The sequence below is a fragment of the Arachis hypogaea genome, chromosome 7, assembly GCF_003086295.3.
Source record: "Arachis hypogaea cultivar Tifrunner chromosome 7, arahy.Tifrunner.gnm2.J5K5, whole genome shotgun sequence".
In the NCBI taxonomy this organism is placed as follows: domain Eukaryota; kingdom Viridiplantae; phylum Streptophyta; class Magnoliopsida; order Fabales; family Fabaceae; genus Arachis; species Arachis hypogaea.
Window position 1 is genome coordinate 45,021,614 of NC_092042.1, and position 24,283 is coordinate 45,045,896.

A 24,283-nucleotide genomic window follows, 5' to 3' on the forward strand; every position below is an offset into this window, starting at 1 on the left:
TGGATTTTATTTCCTTGGGCCCTCCTATCCATTGATGCTCAAAGCCTTGGATCCTTTTTACCCTTGCCTTTTGTTTTTAAGGGCCATTGGCTTTTTCTGCTTGCTTTTTCTTTTTCTTTATATTTTTTTTCGCCACTTTTTTTTTCGCAAGCTTTCTTTTTCACTGCTTTTTCTTGCTTCAAGAATCAATTTCATGATTTTTCAGATCATCAATAGCATTTCTCTTTGTTCATCATTCTTTCAAGAGCCAATAGTTTTAACATTCATAAACAACAATATCAAAAGACATATGCACTGTTCAATCATTCATTCAGAAAACAAAAAGTATTGTCACCACATCAATATAATTAAACTAAATTCAGGGATAAATTCGAAATTCATGTACTTCTTGTTCTTTTGAATTAAAAACATTTTTCATTTAAGAAAGGTGAAGGATTGATGGAATTATTCATAACTTTAAGACATAGTTACTACATACTAATGATCATGAAATAAAGACACAAAACATAGATAAACACAACATAAAAACCAAAAAGCAGAAAGAAATAAGAACAAGGAATGAATCCACCTTTAGTGGCGTCTTCTTCTTGAAGGACCAACAATGTCCTTAAGCTCTTCTATGTCCCTTCCTTGCCTTTGTTGCTCCTCCCTCATTGCTCTTTCATCTTCTCTTATTTCATGGAGAATGATGGAGTGCTCATGATGTTCCACCCTTAATTGTTCCACATTGTGGCTCAAATCTTCTAAGGAAGTGTTGATTTGCTCCCAATAGTTGTTGGGAGGAAAGTGCATCCCTTGAGGCATCTCAGGGATTTCTTGATGATGAGCTTCCTCATGCATCTCTTGAGAACCGTGAAGGGTCTCTCTTGCTTGCTCCATCCTCTTCTTGGTGATGGGCTTATCCTCTTTAATAGAGATGTCTCCTTCTATGATAACTCCAGCTGAGTAACATAGATGGCAAATAAGGTGAGGAAAAGCTAGCCTTGCCATGGTGGAGGGCTTGTCGGCTATTTTGTAGAATTCATTGGAGATGACCTCATGAACTTCTACTTCCTCTCCAATCATGATGCTATGAATCATGATGGCCCGATCCACAGTAACTTCAGATCGGTTGCTAGTGGGAATGATGGAGCGTTGAATGAACTCCAACCATCCTCTAGCCACAGGCTTGAGGTCCAGTCTTCTTAGTTGAACTGGCTTGCCTTTGGAGTCTCTCTTCCACACATATATCCGTAAGGACTTGGTCCAACCTTTGATTAAAGTTGACCCTTCTAGTGTAGGGGCGTTCATCGTCTTGCATCATGGGCAAGTGGAATGCCAACCTCACATTTTCCGGACTAAAATCTAAGTATTTCCCCCGAACCATTGTGAGATAATTCTTTGGACTCGGGTTCATACTTTGATCATGGTTCCTAGTGATCCATGCATTGGCATAGAACTCTTGAACCATTAAGATTCCAACTTGTTGCATGGGGTTGGTTAGGACTTCCCAACCTCTTCTTCGGATTTCATGTCGGATCTCCGGATACTCATTTTTCTTGAGCTTGAAAGGGACCTCAGGGATCACCTTCTTCTTTGCCACAACATCATAGAAGTGGTCTTGATGGCTCTTGGAGATGAATCTTTCCATCTCCCATGACTCGGAGGTGGAAGCTTTTGTCTTCCCTTTTCCTTTTCTAGAGGATTCTCCGGCCTTAGGTGCCATTGATGGTAATGGAAAAACAAAAAAGCTTATGCTTTTACCACACTAAACTTAAAATATTGCTCGTCCTTGAGCAATAGAAGAAAGAAGAGAAGAAGAAGAAGAAGAGAATATGGAGGAGAAGGGGAAGTGGAGGTTCGGCCAAGGTGAAGAAAAGGGGGTAGTGGTGTGTGAAAATGAAGTAGAAAGGAAGGGTATATATAGGGAGGGGAGAGGGTGAAGTTTCAGCTATATAGGGTGGGATTGGGTGGGAAAGAAAATTTGAATTTTGAAGGTAGGTGGGGTTTATGGGGAAGAGTGGATGGATGTGAATGGTGAAGGGGGTAATTGGGAAGAGAGATTGAAGTGATTGGTGAAGGGTTTTGGGAAGGAGTGTTTATTGGGAGGAGAGATTTAGAGATTGAAGTTGTTGGGAAGTGTGACATATCTACTCACAAAATAGGATTAGGAGGTAAGGTGGGAATATGTTAAGTGGGGATCCTGTGGGGTCCACAGATCCTGAGGTGATCCTGTAGGGTCCACAGATCCTGAGGTGTCAAGAAATTCCATTCCTGCACCAATTAGGCATGTAAAATGCCTTTGCACACCATTCTGGCATTTAAACGCCGAGTGGTGCACATTCTGGGCGTTCAACACCCACATGTAACATGTTTCTGGCGTTGAACGCCAGTTTCATGCTTGTTACTGGCGTTTAGCGCCAGCTTTTCCTCTTAGGCACATTCCTGGCGTTCAGCGCCAGAATGTTGCTTGTTTCTGGCGTTCAGCACCAGGTTGATGCTCTGTTCTGGCATTGAACGCCAACCAGATGCTCCTTACTGGCATTGAACGCCAGCCTGTCCTTCCTCCAGGGTGTGATTTTTCTTCTGTTGTTTTTTATTATGTTTTTAATTTTTCTATTTTTTTTCGTGACTCCACATGATCATGTACCTAATAAAACACAAAATAACAATAAAATAAAAATTAGATAAATAAAATTGGGTTGCCTCCCAACAAGCGCTTCTTTAATGTCAATAGCTTGACAGTGGCTCTCATGGAGCCTCAAAGGTGGTCAGGTCAATGTTGTATAGTCCCAACACCAAACTTAGAGTTTGGATATGGGGTCTTAACACCAAACTTAGAGTTTGGTTGTGGCCTCCCAACACCAAACTTAGAGTTTGACTGTGGAGGCTCTTCTTGACTTTGAACTGAGAGAAGCTCTTCATGCTTACTCTCTTTTGTCATAGAGGGATGGCCATGTGCCTTAAACACAAGGTAGTCCCCATTCAATTGAAGGACTAATTCACCTCTGTTGACATCTATAACAGCTTCTGCTGTAGCTAGGAAAGGTCTTCCAAGGATGATGCATTCATCCTCTTCCTTCCTAGTGTCTAATATTATGAAATCAGTAGGGATGTAAAGGCCTTCAACTTTTACTAACACATCCTCCACTATTCCATAAGCTTGTCTCAATGACTTGTCTGCCAATTGTAATGAGAACAAGGCAGGTTGTACCTCAATGATCCCCAGCTTCTCCATTACAGAGAGTGGCATAAGATTTATCCCTGACCCCAGATCACATAGAGCCTTATCAAAGGTCATGGTGCTTATGGTACAAGGTATTAAGAACTTGCCAGGATCTTGTTTCTTTTGAGGTAGAGTTTGCTAAATCCAGGTATCTAGTTCATTAATGAGCAAGGGAGGTTCACTTTCCCAAGTCTCATTACCAAACAACTTGGCATTCAGCTTCATGATAGCTCCTAAATATTGAGCAACTTGCTCTCCACTCACATCTTCATCCTCTTCAGAGGAAGAATAGTCTTCAGAGCTCATGAATGGCAGAAGGAGATTTAATGGAATCTCTATGGTCTCTATATGAGCCTGAGATTCCTTTGGATCCTTAATAGGAAACTCCTTCTTGCTTGAAGGACGTCCCAGGAGGTCTTCCTCACTAGGATTTTCGTCCTCCTCCTCCCTTGTGCATTCAGCCACATTGATCACATCAATGGCCTTGCACTCTCCTTTTGGATTCTTTTCTGTATTTCTTAGGAGAATACTGGGAGGAGTTTCAATGACTTTCTTACACAGCTGGCCCACTTGTGCCTCCAGATTTCTGATGGAGGATCTTGTTTCACTCATGAAACTGAAAGTGGCCTTTGACAGATCAGAGACTAGATTGGCTAAATTAGAAGTGTTTTGTTCAGAATTCTCTGTCTGTTGCTGAGAAGATGATGGAAAAGGCTTGCTATTGCTCAGCCTATTGCGTCCACCATTGTTAAAGCCTTGTTGAGGCTTTTGTTGATCCTTCCATGAGAAGTTTGGATGATTTCTCCATGATGAATTATAGGTGTTTCCATAAGATTCACCCATGTAATTGACCTCTGCCATTGCAGGGTTCTCAGGATCATAAGCTTCTTCAGAAGCTGCCTCTTTAGTACTGTTGGATGCATTTTGCCATCCATTCAGACTTTGAGAAATCATGTTGACTTGCTGAGTCAACACTTTGTTCTGAGCCAATATGGCATTCAGAGCATCAATTTCAAGAACTCCTTTCTTCTGAGGTATCCCATTATTCACGGAATTCCTCTCAGAAGTGTACATGAATTGGTTGTTTGCAACCATGTCAATGAGTTCTTGAGCCTCTTCAGGAGTTTTCTTTAGGTGAATAGATCCACCTACAGAATGGTCCAATGACATTTTCGAAAATTCAGATAGACCATAATAGAATATATCTAATATGGTCCATTCTGAAAACATGTCAGATGGACACCTTTTGGTCGGGTGCTTGTATCTTTCCCAAGCTTCATAGAGGGATTCACCATCTTTTTGTTTGAAGGTTTGAACATCCACTCTCAGCTTGCTCAGCTTTTGAGGAGGAAAGAATTTATCCAAGAAGGCTGTGACCAGCTTATCCCAGGAGTCCAGGCTATCCTTAGGTTGTGAATCCAACCATATTCTAGCTCTGTCTCTTACAGCAAAAGGGAAAAGCATGAGTCTGTAGACTTCAAGATCAACTCCATTCGTCTTTACAGTCTTACAGATCTGCAAGAACTCAGTTAAAAACTGGTAAGGATCTTCAGATGGAAGTCCATAAAACTTGCAGTTTTGTTGCATTAAGGCAACTAGCTGAGGTTTCAGCTCAAAGTTGTTGGCTCCAATGACAGGAATGGAGATGCTTCTTCCATCAAATTTGAATGTTGGCTTTATGAAGTCACCAAGCATTCTCCTTGCATTATTATTATTTTCGGCTGCCATCTCCTTCTCTTGTTCGAAAACCTCTGAAAGGTTGTTTCTGGATTGTTGTAATTTAGTTTCTCTTAGTTTCCTTTTCAGAGTCCTTTCAGGTTCAGGATCAATTTCAACAAGAGTGCCTTTTTCCCTGTTCCTGCTCATATGAAAGAGAAGAAAACAAGAAAAGAAGAGGAATCCTCTATGTCACAGTATAGAGATTCCTTTATGTTAGTAGAAAAAAAGAGGGGAAAAGAATGAAGAAGAATGAAAAGTGAAGAATCCAAACACAAGGGATATATTGGGTTCGGATTTTTGATGAAGAGGGGTGAAGAGAAGTGTTAGTAATTAAATAACTAAATAGAAGAAGAGAAGAGGGGGGAAATTTCGACAATAATTTTGAAAAGGGGATTAGCAATTTTCGAAAATTAGAGATAAGATGTAATTGAAATTAAAATTTAAAACAATTAATTAATTAAAAAGAATTTTTGGAAAAGAGAGAGGTATTTTCGAAAATTGAAGAGGGAAAAGTAGTTAGGTGGTTTTGAAAAAGATAAGAAACAAACAAAAAGTCAAATAGTTAGTTGAAAAAGATATTAAAATTAAATTTGAAAAAGATAAGAAGATAAGAAGTTAAATAAGATATTTTGAAATCAAATTTTGAAAAAGATAAAATTTTTGAAAAAGATAAGATAAAAGATAAAAAGATTTAATTTTTAAATTTAAAATTACTTACTTCACTAACAAGAAACTTCAAGATAAGATTCTAGAACTTAAAGATTGAACCTTTCTTAACAAGAAAGTAACAAACTTCAAATTTTTGAATCAATCACATTAATTGTTAGTGTAATTTTGAAAATATGATATAAAGATAAGAAAAAGATTTTGAAAATAATTTAAAAAAGATTTTTGGAATTTTCGAAAATAATGAAAAAAATGAAAAAGATATGATTTTTGAAAAAGATTTTAAAAAGATAAGCTTTTTAAAATTGAAATTTTGACTTGACTTGTAAGAAACAACTAATTTTGAAAATTTTTGACTAAGTCAACTCAAATTTTCGAAAATTTGGAGGGCAATAAGGAAAAGATATTTTTTTGATTTTTGAATTTTTAATTATGAGAGAGAAAAACACAAACATGACCCAAAACATGAAAATTTTGGATCAAAACACAAGATGCATGCAAGAACACTATGAATGTCAAGATGAACACCAAGAACACTTTAAAGATCATGGTGAACATCAAGAACACATTTTTGAAAAATTTTTGATGCAAAGAAAACATGCAAGACACCAAACTTAGAAATCTTTAATGCATGGACTCTAACAAACAAAAAATGCATATGAAAAATAACAAACAACACAAAACAAGAAAACATCAAGATCAAACAAGAGGACTTACCAAGAACAACTTGAAGATCATGAAGAACACTATGAATGTATGGAGTTTTCGAAAAATGCAAGAAAAAATTTTAAAGCATGCAATTGACACCAAACTTAAAAATTGACTCAAGACTCAAACAAGAAACGCAAAATATTTTTTATTTTTATGATTTTCTAATTTTTCTGTATTTTTATTAATTTTTTTCGAAAATATTCTTTGGAAAAACGAAAAATAAAAGAAAAATTTTGAAAAAGATTTTTGAAAAGAAAATTACCTGATCTGAGCAATAAGATGAACCGTCAGTTGTCCATACTCGAACAATCCCCGGCAACGGCGCCAAAAACTTGGTGGACGAAATTGTGATACAAGAGTTCCAGGCATTGTTAGAGAAGCTCACAACTCCGTTCAACTTAACCAGCAAGTGTACTGGGTCATCCAAGTAATACCTTACGTGAGTAAGGGTCGATCCCACAGAGATTGTTGGTATGAAGCAAGCTATGGTCACCTTGCAAATCTCAGTTAGGCAGATTAAATGGTTATGGTTTTCGAAAATTAATAATAAAAAGGGATAGAAATACTTATGTAAATCAATAGTGGGAATTTCAGATAGGCATATGGAGATGCTGTGCTCCTCTCGAATCTCTACTTTCTTCTTACATTCATCCAATCCTTCTTATTCCTTTCCATGGCAAGCTGTATGTAGGGCATCACCATCATCAATGGCTACTTTTAATCCTCTCGGGAAAATGGTCCTATGCGCTGTCACTGCACGGCTAATCGTCTGCAGGCATCACCCTTGACAATGACTACATCCCATCCTCTCAGTGAAAATGGTCCAAATGCTTTGTCACAGCACAGCTAATCATCTGTCGGTTCTCAACCAGGTTGGAGTAGAATCCATTGATTCTTTTGTGTTTGTCATCATGCGCAGCCTTCAGGAGTTTGAAGCTCGTCACAGTCATTCAATACCGGAATCCTACTCGGAATACCACAGACAAGGTTAGACTTTCCGGATTCCTAGGATCATACTCGGAATACCACAGACAAGGTTAGACTTTCCGGATCCTCATGAATGCCGCCATCTATCTAGCTTATACCACGAAGATTCTGTTGGGGAATCTAAGAGCTATGCGCCCGGCCTAAGGTAGAACGGAAGTGGTTGTCAGTCACGCGCGTTCATAGGTGAGAATGATGATGAGTGTCACGGATCATCACATTCATCAAATTGTTGTGCAACGTATATCTTGGAATAAGAATAAAAGAGAATTGAATAGAAAGTAATAATAATTGTATTGAAACTTGAGGTACAGTAGAGCTCCACACCCTTAATCTATGGTATGTAGAAACTACACTATTGAAAATACATAAGTGAAAAGTTCAGGCATGGCCGAATGGCCAGCCCCCATGGTCTAAGGACTATGCGCCCCCAGATGTTCCTCAGATCTAAAGTGATCAAAAGATGTCTAATACAATAGTTAAATGTCCTATATATACTAGACTAGCTACTAGGGTTTACATGAGTAAGTAATTGATGCATAAATTCACTTCTGGGGCCCACTTGGTGTGTGTTTGGGCTAAGCTTGATCTATCCACGAGCTGAGGCTTTTCTTGGAGTTGAACTCCAAGTTATAGCATGTTTTGGGCGTTCAACTCTGGATCATGACGTGTTTCTGGTGTTTAACTCCAGACAGCAGCATGTACTTGGCGTTGAACGCCAAGTTAGGTCGTCAATTTCCGAATAAAGTATGGACTATTATATATTTCTGGAAAGCTCTGGATGTCTACTTTCCAACGACGTTGAGAGCGCGCCAATTGGAGTTCTGGAGCTCTAGAAAATCCATTTCTAGTGCAGGGAGGTCAGATTCCAACAGCATCAGCAGTCCTTTGTTAGCCTCCTATCAGAGTTTTGCTCAAGTCCCTCAATTTCAGCCAGAAATTACCTGAAATCATAGAAAAACACACAAACTCATAGTAAATTCCAGAAATGTGAATTTAACATAAAAACTAATGAAAACATCCCTGAAAGTAGCTTAAACTTACTAAAAACTACTTAAAAACAATGCCAAAAAGCGTATAAATTATCCGCTCATCAGTTAACGTGGAGTTGAATTCAAAGAACCAACGTTAGTGAAACTCACTTTTGTCACTAACGTTGGGAGATGGCTTCATTACTACGTTAAGAGCCACGTTAACTTAGTTAACGTGGGTTGGTTCTAACGTAGGGACTTAAGGCAATTGGAGCGTTAGTGACAAAGGTGAGTGTCACTAACGCTCTCGAAGGTGATAGAGACCCACGTTAAGAGCTACGTTAGCCAAGCTAACGTGAAATCTAACGTAGGGGCAAGAGGCAAGCAATGTTAATGGGAAAAGTGATTCCCATTAACGTTTGCAAAAAGGGGCACAAGCCAACGTTAATGGGAAAAGTGAGTCCCATTAACGTTGGCCAAGGATTGAGTAAGAAACGTTAGAAGTCACGTTAAGATTTCTAACGTTGGAATTAACGTGGGTATATAAGGGTGCAACGTTAGTGGAAAAAGTGAATGCCACTAACGTTCTCGCACTCAAAATATTACCCAACGTTAATCTCACTAAATTCCCAAGCCTAATTCTTATTTCTCTGCAAGCTGGGCCCACTAAAGATGAGAATTGCTTCAACTCAAGGTCCAGAGCCCACATCCAAGACTTGAAGAACTCACTAGAAGATCATGAGGAGTAGTATAAATAGGAGTAGTTTTGAACTAGAGAGAAGCTTAGCACTTTTGGGAACTACTCTCTGCATATTTACTTTTCTGTACTTTTAGCATGGATTCTTCTTTTCTGCCATTTTTTATTCCTAGAGCTATGAACAACTAAACCTCTTTCATTGGATTAGGGAGCTCTGTTGTAATTTGATGGATCAATTATAGTTCTTATTCTTCTTCTTCTTTCTTTTCTCTTGATCTTACTAGAAAGCTTTCGATCTTAATTCAATTGGTTAGTTGTCTTGGAAAAGAAACTCTCCATAATTGGATATCCTTTGAACCTTGGAAAAGGGATGAGGAAATCATGTTAGAAATGCTTTCTCATGTTGGACCAAATTGGGGTTTGGATGGATATTGTGACATTTAATCCTCCCAACACTTTGATTTGGAAATACATGTGGTATAATCAGTGACCAGACTTTCATCTCTTACCATGAGCAATTAAATCAAGGAATTGGGCAATTGTTCAAGCTTAGAGAGATTGGATTGCCAAGGAATTAGGATCCAATCACTTAAGATTGCCAAGGAGATTAATGAATGCATTGATTGAGGAAGAGATGAGAATGAACTTGATCCGGAGAATGCAACATCTCCTAAACCCAATGATCTCCCCATTTCTGATCTTACCCATTCTATTTACTTTCTGCCATTTAATTTCCTGCTCATTATCCCAACTCCCCATTTAAGATTCTGCACTTTAATTTCTGTTATTTACTTTCTAGTCATTTAAAGTTCTGCATCATAATCTAAATTCTGTTTAGCTCAACTAGCATATTCTTCTAACTAAAGTTGCTTGACCAATCAATCCTTGTGGGATTCGACCTCACTCTATTGTGAGTTTTACTTGACGACAATTCGGTATACTTGCCGAAGGGAAATTTGTTGAGAGACAAGTTTTCATGCATCAAGTTTATGGCGCCGTTGCCGGGGATTGATTTTGAATCAACAATGATTAAGTTAGAAGATCACTAGATTGAGCATTTTTTTATATGTTTTGTTATTCGTTTTGTATTATTCAGTCAATTTACCTTAGTTCATTTTTAATTTCTTCCTCACCCCCTATACCCTCTCTATTTTCTGTTCTCTTTTTCTTAGTTGATCATAATTCAGCTCACTAACCCACTAACTGTTTGATAAATTGCATCACTCACACTAAGAATCATTCTAACAAGAATAATCTTCACTATACCTCCTGTTGTGCAATCTGTTTGTTGTATGACAAGGAGAAGAGAAGGAGTCTCAACATCCTTTGATTCAGAACCTGAAAGAACCCTTTGGAGACTAAGAAGGGAGGCAAGAGGAAAGAGGATTATTGGTGCTGAGGAAGAGGAAGAGTATTTCGAACCCAACATGGAAGAGAATTTGGAGAATAATCATGAAGAAGAAGCTCATAATCATGCCAGAGAAGGCCATGCAAACCCGGCTAGGCAAGAAAGGAGGGTCTTAGGATCTTATATCAACCCTAATCCAGGAAACTGTGGAAGCAGCATTCATAAGCCCACCATGCATGCCAACAATTTCGAGCTAAAACCTCAGCTCATCACCCTGGTGCAGAATAATTGTTCATTTGGAGGAGGTGCTCAAGAAGATCCTAATCAACACTTGACCACCTTCTTGAGGATTTGTGACACAGTGAAGTCCAATGGAGTCCACTCGGATGTCTATAGGCTGCTCTTGTTCCCTTTTTCACCAAGGGACAAGGCATCCAAATGGCTTGAATCCTTCCCAAAGGAAAGCTTAACTAATTGGGAAGAAGTGGTGAACAAGTTTTTAGCAAGATTTTATCCTCCTCAAAGGATCAATAGGCTAAGAACTGAGGTGCAGACTTTTAGACAACAAGATGGTGAGACACTTTATGAAGCATGGGAGAGATTCAAAGACTTGACAAGGAGATGCCCACCGGAGATGTTTAATGAGTGGGTTCAACTTCACATCTTCTATGAAGGTCTTTCCTATGAGTCAAAGAAGGCTGTGGATCATTCATCAGGAGGCTCGTTAAACAAGAAGAAAACCATTGAAGAAGCCATAGATGTCATTGAAACAGTTGCTGAGAATGACTACTTCTATGCCTCCGAAAGAAGTAACACTAGAGGAGTAATGGAGCTAAACCACATGGATGCACTGTTAGCCCAAAACAAGATGATCACCAAGCAGCTAGCAGATCTCACCAAGAAGGTGGAAGAGAACCAAGTTGCAGCAGCCATCACCTCATCACCAACTCAAGAAGGAGTAAACATAGGAGAAGAAGGTGAGAATACAATAGTAAAAGGTCCTATTTATAATGAAACTAGCTACTAGGGTTTACAGAAATAGGTAAATGATGCAGAAATCCACTTTCGGGCCCACTTGGTGTGTGCTTGGGCTAAGCATTGAGCTTTACACGTGTAGAGACCTCTCTTGGAGTTAAACGCCAGCTTTGGTGCCAGTTGGGCGTTTAACTCCAACTTTTATGCCAGTTCTGGCGTTTTGACTTCAGAATAGGGCAGGGAAGGGGCGTTTGAACGCCAGTTTGCATCGTCAAAACTCGAGCAAAGTATGAACTATTATATATTTCTAGAAATCCCTTGATGTCTACTTTCCAACGCAGTTAAGTGCGCGCCATTTGGAGTTTTGTAGCTCCAGAAAATTCACTTTGAATGCAGGGAGGTCAGAATCTAACAGCATTAGCAGTCCTTTGTCAGCCTCTGATCAGATTTTTGCTCAGGTCCCTCAATTTCAGCCAGAAAATACCTGAAATCATAGAAAAACACACAAACTCATAGTAAAGTCTAGAAATATGAATTTTGCATAAAAACTAATAAAAACATCCCAAAAAATAGCTAGATCATACTAAAAACTACCTAAAAACAATGCCAAAAAGCGTATAAATTATCCGCTCATCACAACACCAAACTTAAATTGTTGCTTGTCCCCAAGCAACTGAAAATAAAATAGGATAAAAAGAAGAGAATATACAATGAATCCCACAGTATCAATGAAACTTAGTTCTAATTAGATGAGCGGGGCTTGTAGCTTTTTGCTTCTGAACAGTTTTGGCATCTCACTTTTTCCTTTGAAACTCAGAATGATTGGAATCTATAGGAATTTAGAATTTTAGATTATGTTATTGATTCTCCTAGTTCGGTACGTTGATTCTTGAACACAGCTACTTTATGAGTCTTGGCCAAGACCCTAAGCACTTTATTTTCCAGTATTACCACCGGATACATAAATGCCACAGACACATAACTGGGTGAACCTTTTCAGATTGTGACTCAGCTTTGCTAAAGTCCCCAGTTAGAGGTGTCCAGAGTTCTTAAGCACACTCTTTTGCTTTGGATCACGACTTAACCACTCAGTCTCAAGTTTTTCACTTGGACCTGCATGCCACAAGCACGTGGTTAGGGACAGCTTGATTTAGCCGCTTAGGCCAGGATTTTACTCCTTTAGTCCCTCCTATCCATTAATGCTCAAAGCCTTGGATCCTTTTTACCCTTGCCTTTTGGTTTAAAGGGCTATTAACTTTTTCTGCTTGCTTTTTCTTTTTCTTTCTTTCTCTTTTTTTTCACCAAATTTTTTTCACTGCTTTTTCTTGCTTCAAGAACCAATTTCATGATTTTTTAGATTATCAATAACATTTCTCTTTGTTCATCATTCTTTCAAGAGCCAACAATTTTAACATTCATAAACAACAAGATCAAAAATATGCACTGTTCAAGAATTCATTCAGAGAACAAAAAGTATTGCCACCACATCAAAATAATTTAACTAGTTTCAAGATAAAATTTGAAATCCAAGTACTTCTTGTTCTGTTGTAGTTAAGCACATTTTTCATGTAAGAGAGGTGAAGGATTCATGGAGTTATTCATAGCTTTAAGACATGGACACTAGACACTAATGATCATGTAGTGAAGACACAAACATAGATAGAACATACAGCATAAAGCCGAAAAATAAAAAATAAATAGACAAGGAGATTAAGGAATGAGTCCACCTTAGTGAGGGTGGCGTCTTCCTCCTCTTGAAGAACCAATGGTGCTCTTGAGCTCCTCTATGTCTCTTCCTTGCCTTTGTTGCTCCTCCCTCATAGCTCTTTGATCTTCTCTAATCTCATGGAGAATGATGGAGTGCTCTTGGTGTTCCACCCTTAATTGGTCCATGTTGTAACTCAAACTTTCCAAAGAAGTGTTGAGTTGCTCCCCATTAATTGTGTGGAGGAAATTGCATCCCTTGAGGCATCTCAGGGATTTCTTGATGAGGAACTTTCTCATGCTCTTGTTAAGTGCCATGAATGGGCTTGTGAGATGAATCTCTCCATCTCTCGTGACTCAGAGGTGGAAGCAACTGCCTTCCCTTTCCTCTTTTCAGAGGTTTCTCTGGCCTTAGGTGCCATAAATAGTTATGGAAAAATAAAAAGCAATGCTTTTACCACACCAAACTTAAAATATTTGCTCGTCCCCGAGCAAAAGAAGAAAGAAAGATATAGAAGAAGAAAATAGAGGAGATGGAGGGTGTATAAGGTTCGGCCAAGAGGGGAAGAAGGTGTTTGTGATGTGTGAAAATGAAGGAGTGAAGGGGGGTAGTTATAGGGAAGAGGTATGGAGGTGATTGGTGAAGGGTATTTGGGGAAGAGTGTTGTAAAAAGGTGTAAAGAGGAGAGAGAGTGAGTTGAGGTTTGTGGGGATCCTGTGGGGTCCACAGATCCTGAAGGGTCAATGAATTCTTCATCCCTGCTCCAATTGGGCGTTCAAAACGCCTTGGAGTGCAATTCTGGCATTTAAACGCCAGTCTGCTGCCCTGTTCTGACGTTTAAACGCCAACTTTCCTTCCTGTTCTGGCATCTAAACGCCAATTTGTTGCCCTGTTCTGGCGTTTAAACGCCAGTATGGTGCCCTATTATGTCGTTTAAACGCCCAGAAACGTGCCAGATTGGGCATTTAAACGCCCATTTTGCTACCCTTACTGGCGTTTAAGCGTTTAAACGCCAGTAAGTCCTTGCTCAAGGGTGTGCTGTTTTCAATGCTATTTTTGATTTTTTTCTTTATTTTTGTAATTGTCTTTGTGACTTCACATGATCATCAATCTAATAGAAAACAAAATAATATAGATAAAATTAAAATAAAATTGGGTTACCTCCCAATAAGCGCTTCTTTAATGTCAATAGCTTGACAGTGAGCTCTCATGGAGCCTCACAGATGATCTGAGTATGGTTGAGATCTCTCAACACCAAACTTAGAGTTTGGCTGTGGCCTTCCAACACCAAACTTAGAGTTTGAATGTGGGGGCTCTGTTTGACTCTGTATTGGGAGAAGCTCTTCATGCTTATTCTCCATGGTTACAGATGGAGAATCTTGAGTCTTTACTACAAGGCATTCTTCATTCACATGAAGGATCGACTCTCCTCTGTCAACATTAATCACAGCTCTTGCTGTGGCTAGGAAGGGTCTTCCAAGGATGATGGATTCATCCTCATCCCTCCTAGTGTCTAGGATTATGAAATCAGCAAGGAAGTAAAGGCCTTCAATCTTCACTAGCACATCCTCTACTAGTCCATAAGCCTTTTTCATAGATTTATCTGCCATCTCCAATGAGAATTTGGTAGCCTGTTGGTGCACGAAATTGTGATCAATTCTTTTCACAACTCAAATAATCCCTAGTAATGGCCCCAAAAACTTGGTGCTGAATACCATGGCATAACCACAACTTCGCACAACTAACCAGCAAGTGTACTGGGTCGTCCAAGTAATAAACCTTACGCGAGTAAGGGTCGATCCCACAGAGATTGTTGGTATGAAGCAAGCTATGGTCACCTTGTAAATCTTAGTCAGGCAAACTCAAATGGATATGGGTAATATACGAATAAAACATAAAGATAAAGATAGAGATACTTATGTAATTCATTGGTAGGAACTTCAGATAAGTGCATGAAGATGCCTTCCCTTCCGTCTTTCTGCTTTCCTACTGTCTTCATCCAATCCTTCTTACTCCTTTCCATGGCAAGCTTAAGCAAGGGTTTCACCGTTGTCAGTGGCTACCTCCCATCCTCTCAGTGGAAATGTTCAACGCACCCTGTCACGGCACGGCTATCCATCTATCGGTTCTCGATCAGGCCGGAATAGAATCCAGTGATTCTTTTGCGTCTGTCACTAACGCCCCGCCCTCAGGAGTTTGAAGCACGTCACAGTCATTCAATCATTGAATCCTACTCAGAATACCACAGACAAGGTTAGACCTTCCGGATTCTCTTGAATGCCGCCATCAGTTCTAGCCTATACCACGAAGACTCTGATCTCACGGAATGGCTGGCTCGTTTGTCAGGCGAGCACTCGGTTGTCAGGCGATCAACCATGCATCGTGTATCAGGAATCCAAGAGATATTCACCCAATCGAAGGTAGAACGGAGGTGGTTGTCAGTCACACGTTCATAGGTGAGAATGATGATGAGTGTCACGGATCATCACATTCATCAAGTTGAAGAACAAGTGATATCTTAGAACAAGAACAAGCGGAATTGAATAGAAGAACAATAGTAATTGCATTAATACTCGAGGTACAGCAGAGCTCCACACCTTAATCTATGGTGTGTAGAAACTCCACCGTTGAAAATACATAAGAACAAGAGTGATCATTGGCTTCGGTCCCAGATAGGGAACCAGAAGAACCAAGATGAGATTACAATAGTAAAAGGTCCTACTTATAGAAAACTAGTAGCCTAAGGTTTACAGAGATGAGTAAATGACATAAAAATCCACTTCCGGGCCCACTTGGTGTGTGCTTGGGCTGAGCAATGAAGCATTTTCGTGTAGAGACTCCTCTTGGAGTTAAACGCCAGCTTTTATGCCAGTTTGGGCGTTTAACTCCCATTTTTGTGCCAGTTCCGGCGTTTAACGCTGGAATTCCTGAGGGTGACTTTGAACGCCGGTTTGAGCCATCAAATCTTGGGCAAAGTATGGACTATCATATATTGCTGGAAAGCCCAGGATGTCTACTTTCCAACGCCGTTGAGGGCGCGCCAATTGGGATTCTGTAGCTCCAGAAAATCCACTTCGAGTGCAGGGAGGTCAGAATCCAACAGCATCTGCAGTCCTTTTTGGTCTCTGAATCAGATTTTTGCTCAGGTCCCTCAATTTTAGCCAGAAAATACCTGAAATCACAGAAAAACACACAAACTCATAGTAAAGTCCAGAAAAGTGAATTTTAACTAAAAACTAATAAAAATATACTAAAAACTAACTAGATCATACCAAAAACATACTAAAAATAATGCCAAAAAGCGTACAAATTATCCGCTCATCACAACACCAAACTTAAATTGTTGCTTGTCCTCAAGCAACTGAAAATCAAATAAGATAAAAAGAAGAGAATATGCAATGAATTCCAAAAACATCTATGAAGATCAGTATTAATTAGATGAGCGGGGCTTTTAGCTTTTTGCCTCTGAATAGTTTTGGCATCTCACTCTATCCTTTGAAATTCAGAATGATTGGCTTCTTTAGGAACTCAGAATCCAGATAGTGTTATTGATTCTCCTAGTTAAGTATGATGATTCTTGAACATAGCTACTTATTGAGTCTTGGCTGTGGCCCAAAGCACTCTGTCTTCCAGTATTACCACCGGATACATACATGCCACAGACACATAATTGGGTGGACCTTTTCAGATTGTGACTCAGCTTTGCTAGAGTCCCCAACTAGAGGTGTCCAGGGTTCTTAAGCACACTCTTTTTGCCTTGGATCACAACTTTATTTCTTTCTTTGCTCTATTTTTTTCGAATTTTTTTTTTTCGAAATTTTCTTCTTTTTTTTTCATTGCTTTTTCTTGCTTCAAGAATCATTTTTATGATTTTTCAGATCCTCAGTAACATGTCTCCTTTTTCATCATTCTTTCAAGAGCCAACATTCATGAACCACAAATTCAAAAGACATATGCACTGTTTAAGCATACATTCAGAAGACAAAAATATTGCCACCACATCAAAATAATTAAACTGTTATAAAATTCAAAATTCATGCAATTCTTCTCTTTTTCAATTAAGAACAATTTTTTTCAAGAAAGGTGATGGATTCATAGGACATTCATAACTTTTAGGCATAGACACTAAGACACTAATGATCACAAGACACAAACATAGATAAACATAAGCACTAAAATTCGAAAAACAGAAAAATAAAGAACAAGGAAATTAAAGAACGGGTCCACCTTAGTGATGGCGGCTTGTTCTTCTTCTTGAAGATCCTATGGAGTGTTTGAGCTCCTCAATGTCTCTTCCTTGTCTTTGTTGCTCCTCTCTCATGATTCTTTGGTCTTCTCTAATTTCATGGAGTATGATGGAGTGTTCTTGATGCTCCACCCTTAGTTGTCCCATGTTGGAACTCAATTCTCCTAGGGAGGTGTTTAGTTGCTCCCAATAATTTTGTGGAGGAAAGTGCATCCCTTGAGGAATCTCAGGGATCTCATGATGAGTGGGGTGTCTTGTGTGCTCCATCCTCTTCTTAGTGATGGGCTTGTCCTCATCAATAGGGATGTCTCCCTCTATGTCAACTCCAATTGAATAACAGAGGTGACAAATGAGATGAGGGAAGGCTAACCTTGCCAAGGTAGAGGACTTGTCCGCCACCTTATAAAGCTCTTGAGCTATAACCTCATGAACTTCTATTTCTTCTCCAATCATGATGCTATGAATCATGATAGCCCGGTCTATAGTAACTTCGGACCGGTTGCTAGTGGGAATGATTGAGCGTTGGATGAACTACAACCATCCCCTAGCCACGGGCTTGAGGTCATGCCTTCTCAATTGAACCGGCTTCCCTCTTGAATCTCTCTTCCATTGGGTGCCCTCTTCACATATGACTGTGAAGACTTGGTCCAACCTTTGATCAAAGTTGACCCTTCTAGTGTAAGGATGTTCATCTCCTTGCATCATGGGCAAATTGAATGCCAACCTTACACTTTCCGGACTAAAATCCAAGTATTTCCCCCGAACCATAGTAAGCCAATTCTTTGGATCCGGGTTCACACTTTGATCATGATTCTTGGTGATCCATGCATTGGCATAGAACTCTTGAACCATTAAGATTCCGACTTGTTGAATGGGGTTGGTAAGAACTTCCCAACCTCTTCTTCGGATCTCATGTCGGATCTCCGGATATTCACTCTTTTTGAGTGAAAAAGGGACCTCGGGGATCACCTTCTTAAAGGCCACAACTTCATAGAAGTGGTCTTGATGCACCCTTGAGATGAATCTTTCCATCTCCCATGACTCGGAGGTGGAAGCTTTTGCCTTCCCTTTCCTCTTTCTAGAGGTTTCTCCGGCCTTGGATGCCATAAATGGTTATGGAAAAACAAAAAGCAATGCTTTTACCACACCAAACTTAAAAGGTTTGCTCGTCCTCGAGCAAAAGAAGAAAGAAGAGAGTAGAAGAAGAAGAAATGAGGAAGAAGGGAATGGCTTTGTGTTCGGCCAAAAGGGGAAGAAGTGGTGTTTAGGTTGTGTGAAAATGAAGGAGTGGAGATGGGTATATATAGGAGAGGGGGAAGGGTGATGTTCGGCTATGTATGGGTGGGTTTGGGTGGGAAAGTGGTTTGAATTTGAATGGTGAGGCAGGTGGGGTTTTATGAAGGATGGATGTGAGTGGTGAAGAGGAAGATGGGATTTGGTAGGTGAAGGGTTTTTGGGGAAGAGGTGGTGAGGTGATTGGTGAATGGGTGAAGAAGAGAGAGAGTGGTGGGGTAGGTGGGGATCCTGTGGGGTCCACAGATCCTGAGGTGTCAAGGAAAAGTCATCCCTGCACCAAATGGCAAGCAAAATTGCGTTTTTAGCCATTTCTGGCGTTAAACGCCGGGCTGGTGCCCATTTCTGGCGTTTAACGCCAGCTTCTTTCCCTTTTCTGGCGTTTAACGCCAGTCTGGTGCCCCTTTCTGGCGTTAAACGCCCAGAATGGTGCCACTGGGCGTTTCTGCTAACCTTACTGGCGTTTAAACGCCAGTAGGTGCGTCCTCCAGGGTGTGCTGTTTTTCTTCCTTTTTTCATTCTGTTTTTCCTCTTTTCATTGATTTTGTGACTTCTCATGATCATCAACCTACAAAAAACATAAAATAACAAAAGAAAATAGTTAATTATAAAACATTGGGTTGCCTCCCAACAAGCGCTTCTTTAATGTCATTAGCTTGACAGAGGACTCTCATGGAGCCTCAGAAATGCTCAGAGCTATGTTGGAACCTCCCAACACCAAACTTAGAGTTTGAATGTGGGGGTTCAACACCAAACTTAGAAGTTGGTTGTGGCCTCCCAACACCAAACTTAGAGTTTGACTGTGGGGGCTCTGTCTGGCTCTGTTTTGAGGGAAGCTCTTCATGCTTCCTCTCCATGATGACAGAGGGATATCCTTGAGCCTTAAACACCAAGGATTCTTCATTCACTTGAATGATCAACTCTCCTCTATCAACATCAATCACAGCCTTTGCTGTGGCTAGGAAGGGTCTGCCAAGGATGATGGATTCATCCATGCACTTCCCAGTCTCTAGGACTATGAAATCAGTAGGGATGTAATGGTCTTCAACTTTTACCAAAACATCCTCTACAAGTCCATAGGCTTGTTTTCTTGAGTTGTCTACCATCTCTAGTGAGATTTTTGCAGCTTGCACCTCAAAGATCCCTAGCTTCTCCATTACAGAGAGAGGCATGAGGTTTACACTTGACCCTAAGTCACACAAGGCCTTCTTGAAGGTCATGGTGCCTATGGTACAAGGTATTGAAAACTTCCCAGGATCCTGTCTCTTTTGAGGCAGTTTCTGCCTAGACAAGTCATCCAGTTCTTTGGTGAGCAAAGGGGGTTCATCCTCCCAAGTCTCATTTCCAAATAACTTGTCATTCAGCTTCATGATTGCTCCAAGGTATTTAGCAACTTGCTCTTCAGTGACATACTCATCCTCTTCAGAGGAAGAATACTCATCAGAGCTCATGAATGGCAGAAGTAAGTTCAATGGAATCTCTATGGTCTCATTTTGAGCCTCAGATTCCCATGGTTCCTCATTGGGGAACTCATTGGAGGCCAGTGGACGTCCATTGAGGTCTTCCTCGGTGGCGTTCACTGCCTCTCCTTCCTCCCAAAATTCGGCCATGTTGATGGCTTTGCACTCTCCTTTTGGATTTTCTTCTGTATTGCTTGGGAGAGTACTAGGAGGGAGTTCAGTAATTTTCTTGCTCAGCTGACCCACTTGTGCCTCCAAATTTCTAATGGAGGACCTTGTTTCAGTCATGAAACTTTGAGTGGTTTTGATTAGATCAGAGACCATGGTTGCTAAGTCAGAGGTATTCTGCTTAGAACTCTCTGTCTGTTGCTGAGAAGATGATGGAAAAGGCTTGCTATTGCTAAACCTGTTTCTTCCACCATTATTATTATTGAAACCTTGTTGAGGTCTCTATTGATCCTTCCATGAGAAATTTGGATGATTTCTCCATGAAGGATTATAGGTGTTTCCATAGGGTTCTCCCATGTAATTCACCTCTTCTATTGAAGGGTTCTCAGGATCATAAGCCTCTTCCTCAGATGAAGCCTCCTTAGTACTGCTTGGTGCATTTTGCATTCCAGACAAACTTTGAGAAATCATATTGACTTGTTGAGCCAATATTTTGTTCTGAGCCAATATGGCATTCAGAGTGTCAATCTCAAGAACTCCTTTCTTCTGACTAGTCCCATTGTTCACAGGATTTCTTTCAGAAGTGTACATGAATTGGTTATTTGCAACCATTTCAATCAGCTCTTGAGCTTCTGTAGGCGTCTTCTTCAGATGAAGAGAGCCTCCAGCAGAGCTATCCAAAGACATCTTGGACAGTTCAGATAGACCATCATAGAAAATACCTATGATGCTCCATTCAGAAAGCATATCAGAGGGACACTTTCTGATTAATTGTTTGTATCTTTCCCAAGCTTCATAGAGGGATTCTCCTTCCTTCTGTCTGAAGGTTTGGACTTCCACTCTAAGCTTACTCAATTTTTGAGGTGGAAAGAACTTTGCCAAGAAGGCATTGGCTAGCTTTTTCCAAGAGTCCAGGCTCTCTTTAGGTTGTGAGTCCAACCATGTCCTAGCTCTGTCTCTTACAGCAAAAGGGAATAGCATAAGTCTGTAGACCTCAAGGTCAACCCCATTAGTCTTGATAGTGTCACAGATTTGCAAGAACTCAGCTAAAAACTGATGAGGATCTTCCAATGGAAGTCCATGGAACTTGCAATTCTGTTGCATTAGAGAAACTAATTGAGGCTTAAGCTCAAAGTTGTTTGCTCCAATGGCAGGGATAGAGATGCTTCTCCCATAGAAGTCGGGAGTAGGTGCAGTAAAGTCACCCAGCACCTTCCTTGCATTGTTGGCATTGTTGTTGTTTTCGGCTGCCATGTGTTCTTCTTCTTTGAAGAATTCGGTTAGGTCCTCTACAGAGAATTGTGCCTTAGCTTCTCTTAGCTTTCTCTTCAAGGTCCTTTCAGGTTCAGGATCAGCCTCAACAAGAATGCCTTTGTCTCTGCTCCTGCTCATATGAAAGAGAAGAGAACAAGAAAATATGGAATCCTCTATGTCACAGTATAGAGATTCCTTGAGGTGTCAGAGGAAAAGAAAATGGAAGGCAGAAGTAGAAAATTCGAACTTATCAAGAAAGATGGAGTTCGAATTTTGCATTAAGGAATAGTGTTAGTCCATAAATAGAAGGATGTGAGAAGAAGGGAAGCAATTTTCGAAATTTAAGTAAAAGATTTTGAAAACATTTTGAAAAAAAAAACTACTTGATTTTCGAAAATAAAAGTGGGAAAGAAGTAAAGTGATTTTGAAAAAGATTTTGAAATTAGAAATCAAAAAGATTTGATTGAAAGTTATTTTGAAAAAGATGTGGTTAAGAAGATATGATTGGTTTTAAAAAGATGTGATTGAGAAGATATGATTTGAGAAACATTTTAAGAAGATTTGATTTTGAAAATTAAAAACTTGGCTAACAAGAAAAGATATGATTCAGACAATAAACCTTTCTCAACAGAAAAGGCAACATACTTGAAATGTTGAATCAAATCATTAATTGATAGCAAGTATTTTTAAAAATAGAAAGAAATTGATTTTGAAAACATATGATTGAAAAGATATGATTTGAAAAAGATTTGATTTTGAAAAACTTTGAAAACTTGAAAAAAAAATTGATTTGAAAACAAAATCTTCCCTCTTGTGCCATCCTGGCGTTAAACGCCCAGAATGGTGCACATTCTGGCGTTTAACGCCCAAAATGCTACCCTTTTGGGCGTTAAACGCCCAACCAGGTACCCTGGCTGGCGTTTAAACGCCAGTCTGTCCTTCTTCACTGGGCGTTTTGAACGCCCAGCTTTTTCTGTGCAATTCCTCTGCAGTATGTTCTGAATCTTCAATTCTCTGTATTATTGACTTGAAAAGACACAAATTAAAAATATTTTTGGATTTTTAATAATAAGGAATAATCAAAATACAACTAAAATCAAATATCAATGCATGCAAGACACCAAACTTAGTAGTTTGTATACTACTGACACTAATGAAAATGCATATGAGACACATAAACACTCAAGTCAAGAGAATTCAAAGATCAGAGTAAGAAATCATCAAGAATTACTTGAAGATCCTTAAGACACATGAATGAATGCATGCAACTGACACCAAACTTAAAATGAGACACTAGACTTAAACAAGAAATTTTTGGGTTTTATGGTTTTGTAATTTTTTTTTTGTGCTTTTTCGAAAATCTAGTGGAAAAAGGTATCAAAATTCTTAATGAGAATTTCAGGAATCAGTGCAATGCTAGTCTAAGACTCCGGTCAAGGAATTAGACATGGCTTCACAGCCAGCCAAACTTTCAAAGAAAGCTTCGGTCCAAAACACTAGACATGGCCAATGGCCAGCCAAGCCTTCGCAGATCACTGCTCCAATAGCAAGATTGATAGAAATCAACAAGCTTTTGTGATGATAAGTTGAAACCTCGGTCCAATGAAATTAGACATGGCTTCACAGCCAGCCAGATTTCAACAAATCATCATGAAACTCTAGAATTCATCTTCAAGTATTTCGGAAAAAAATACCTAATCTAAGCAACAAGATGAACCGTCAGTTGTCCAAACTCAATAATCCCTAGTAATGGCCCCAAAAACTTGGTGCTCAATACCATGGCATAAACACAACTTCGCACAACTAACCAGCAAGTGTACTGGGTCGTCCAAGTAATAAACCTTACGCGAGTAAGGGTCGATCCCACAGAGATTGTTGGTATGAAGCAAGCTATGGTCACCTTGTAAATCTTAGTCAGGCAAACTCAAATGGATATGGGTAATATACGAATAAAACATAAAGATAAAGATGGAGATACTTATGTAATTCATTGGTAGGAACTTCAGATAAGTGCATGAAGATGCCTTCCCTTCCGTCTTTCTGCTTTCCTACTGTCTTCATCCAATCCTTCTTACTCCTTTCCATGGCAAGCTTAAGCAAGGGTTTCACCGTTGTCAGTGGCTACCTCCCATCCTCTCAGTGGAAATGTTCAACGCACCCTGTCACAGCACGGCTATCCATCTGTCGGTTCTCGATCAGGCCGGAATAGAATCCAGTGATTCTTTTGCGTCTGTCACTAACGCCCCGCCCTCAGGAGTTTGAAGCACGTCACAGTCATTCAATCATTGAATCCTACTCAGAATACCACAGACAAGGTTAGACCTTCCGGATTCTCTTGAATGCCGCCATCAGTTCTAGCCTATACCACGAAGACTCTGATCTCACGGAATGGCTGGCTCGTTTGTCAGGCGAGCACTCGGTTGTCAGGCGATCAACCATGCATCGTGTATCAGGAATCCAAGAGATATTCACCCAATCGAAGGTAGAACGGAGGTGGTTGTCAGTCACACGTTCATAGGTGAGAATGATGATGAGTGTCACGGATCATCACATTCATCAAGTTGAAGAACAAGTGATATCTTAGAACAAGAACAAGCGGAATTGAATAGAAGAACAATAGTAATTGCATTAATACTCGAGGTACAGCAGAGCTCCACACCTTAATCTATGGTGTGTAGAAACTCCACCGTTGAAAATACATAAGAACAAGAGTGATCATTGGCTTCGGTCCTAGAAAGGGAACCAGAAGAACCAAGATGAGATTACAATAGTAAAAGGTCCTACTTATAGAAAACTAGTAGCCTAAGGTTTACAGAGATGAGTAAATGACATAAAAATCCACTTCCGGGCCCACTTGGTGTGTGCTTGGGCTGAGCAATGA

At 39.8% G+C, this 24,283-nt stretch overlaps 2 non-coding genes across 2 annotated transcripts; one reads left to right on the forward strand and one right to left on the reverse strand.

Annotated features, from left to right (window-relative positions):
- Positions 1-10,833: 10,833 nt before the first annotated feature.
- LOC112704585 (small nucleolar RNA R71) lies at positions 10,834-10,941 on the reverse strand. The gene has a single exon (XR_003155202.1). It is a non-coding gene; the product is annotated as a small nucleolar RNA R71 (small nucleolar RNA).
- Positions 10,942-20,889: 9,948 nt separating this feature from the next.
- LOC112704787 (small nucleolar RNA R71) lies at positions 20,890-20,997 on the forward strand. Its single transcript, XR_003155395.1, has one exon. It is a non-coding gene; the product is annotated as a small nucleolar RNA R71 (small nucleolar RNA).
- Positions 20,998-24,283: the final 3,286 nt, after the last annotated feature.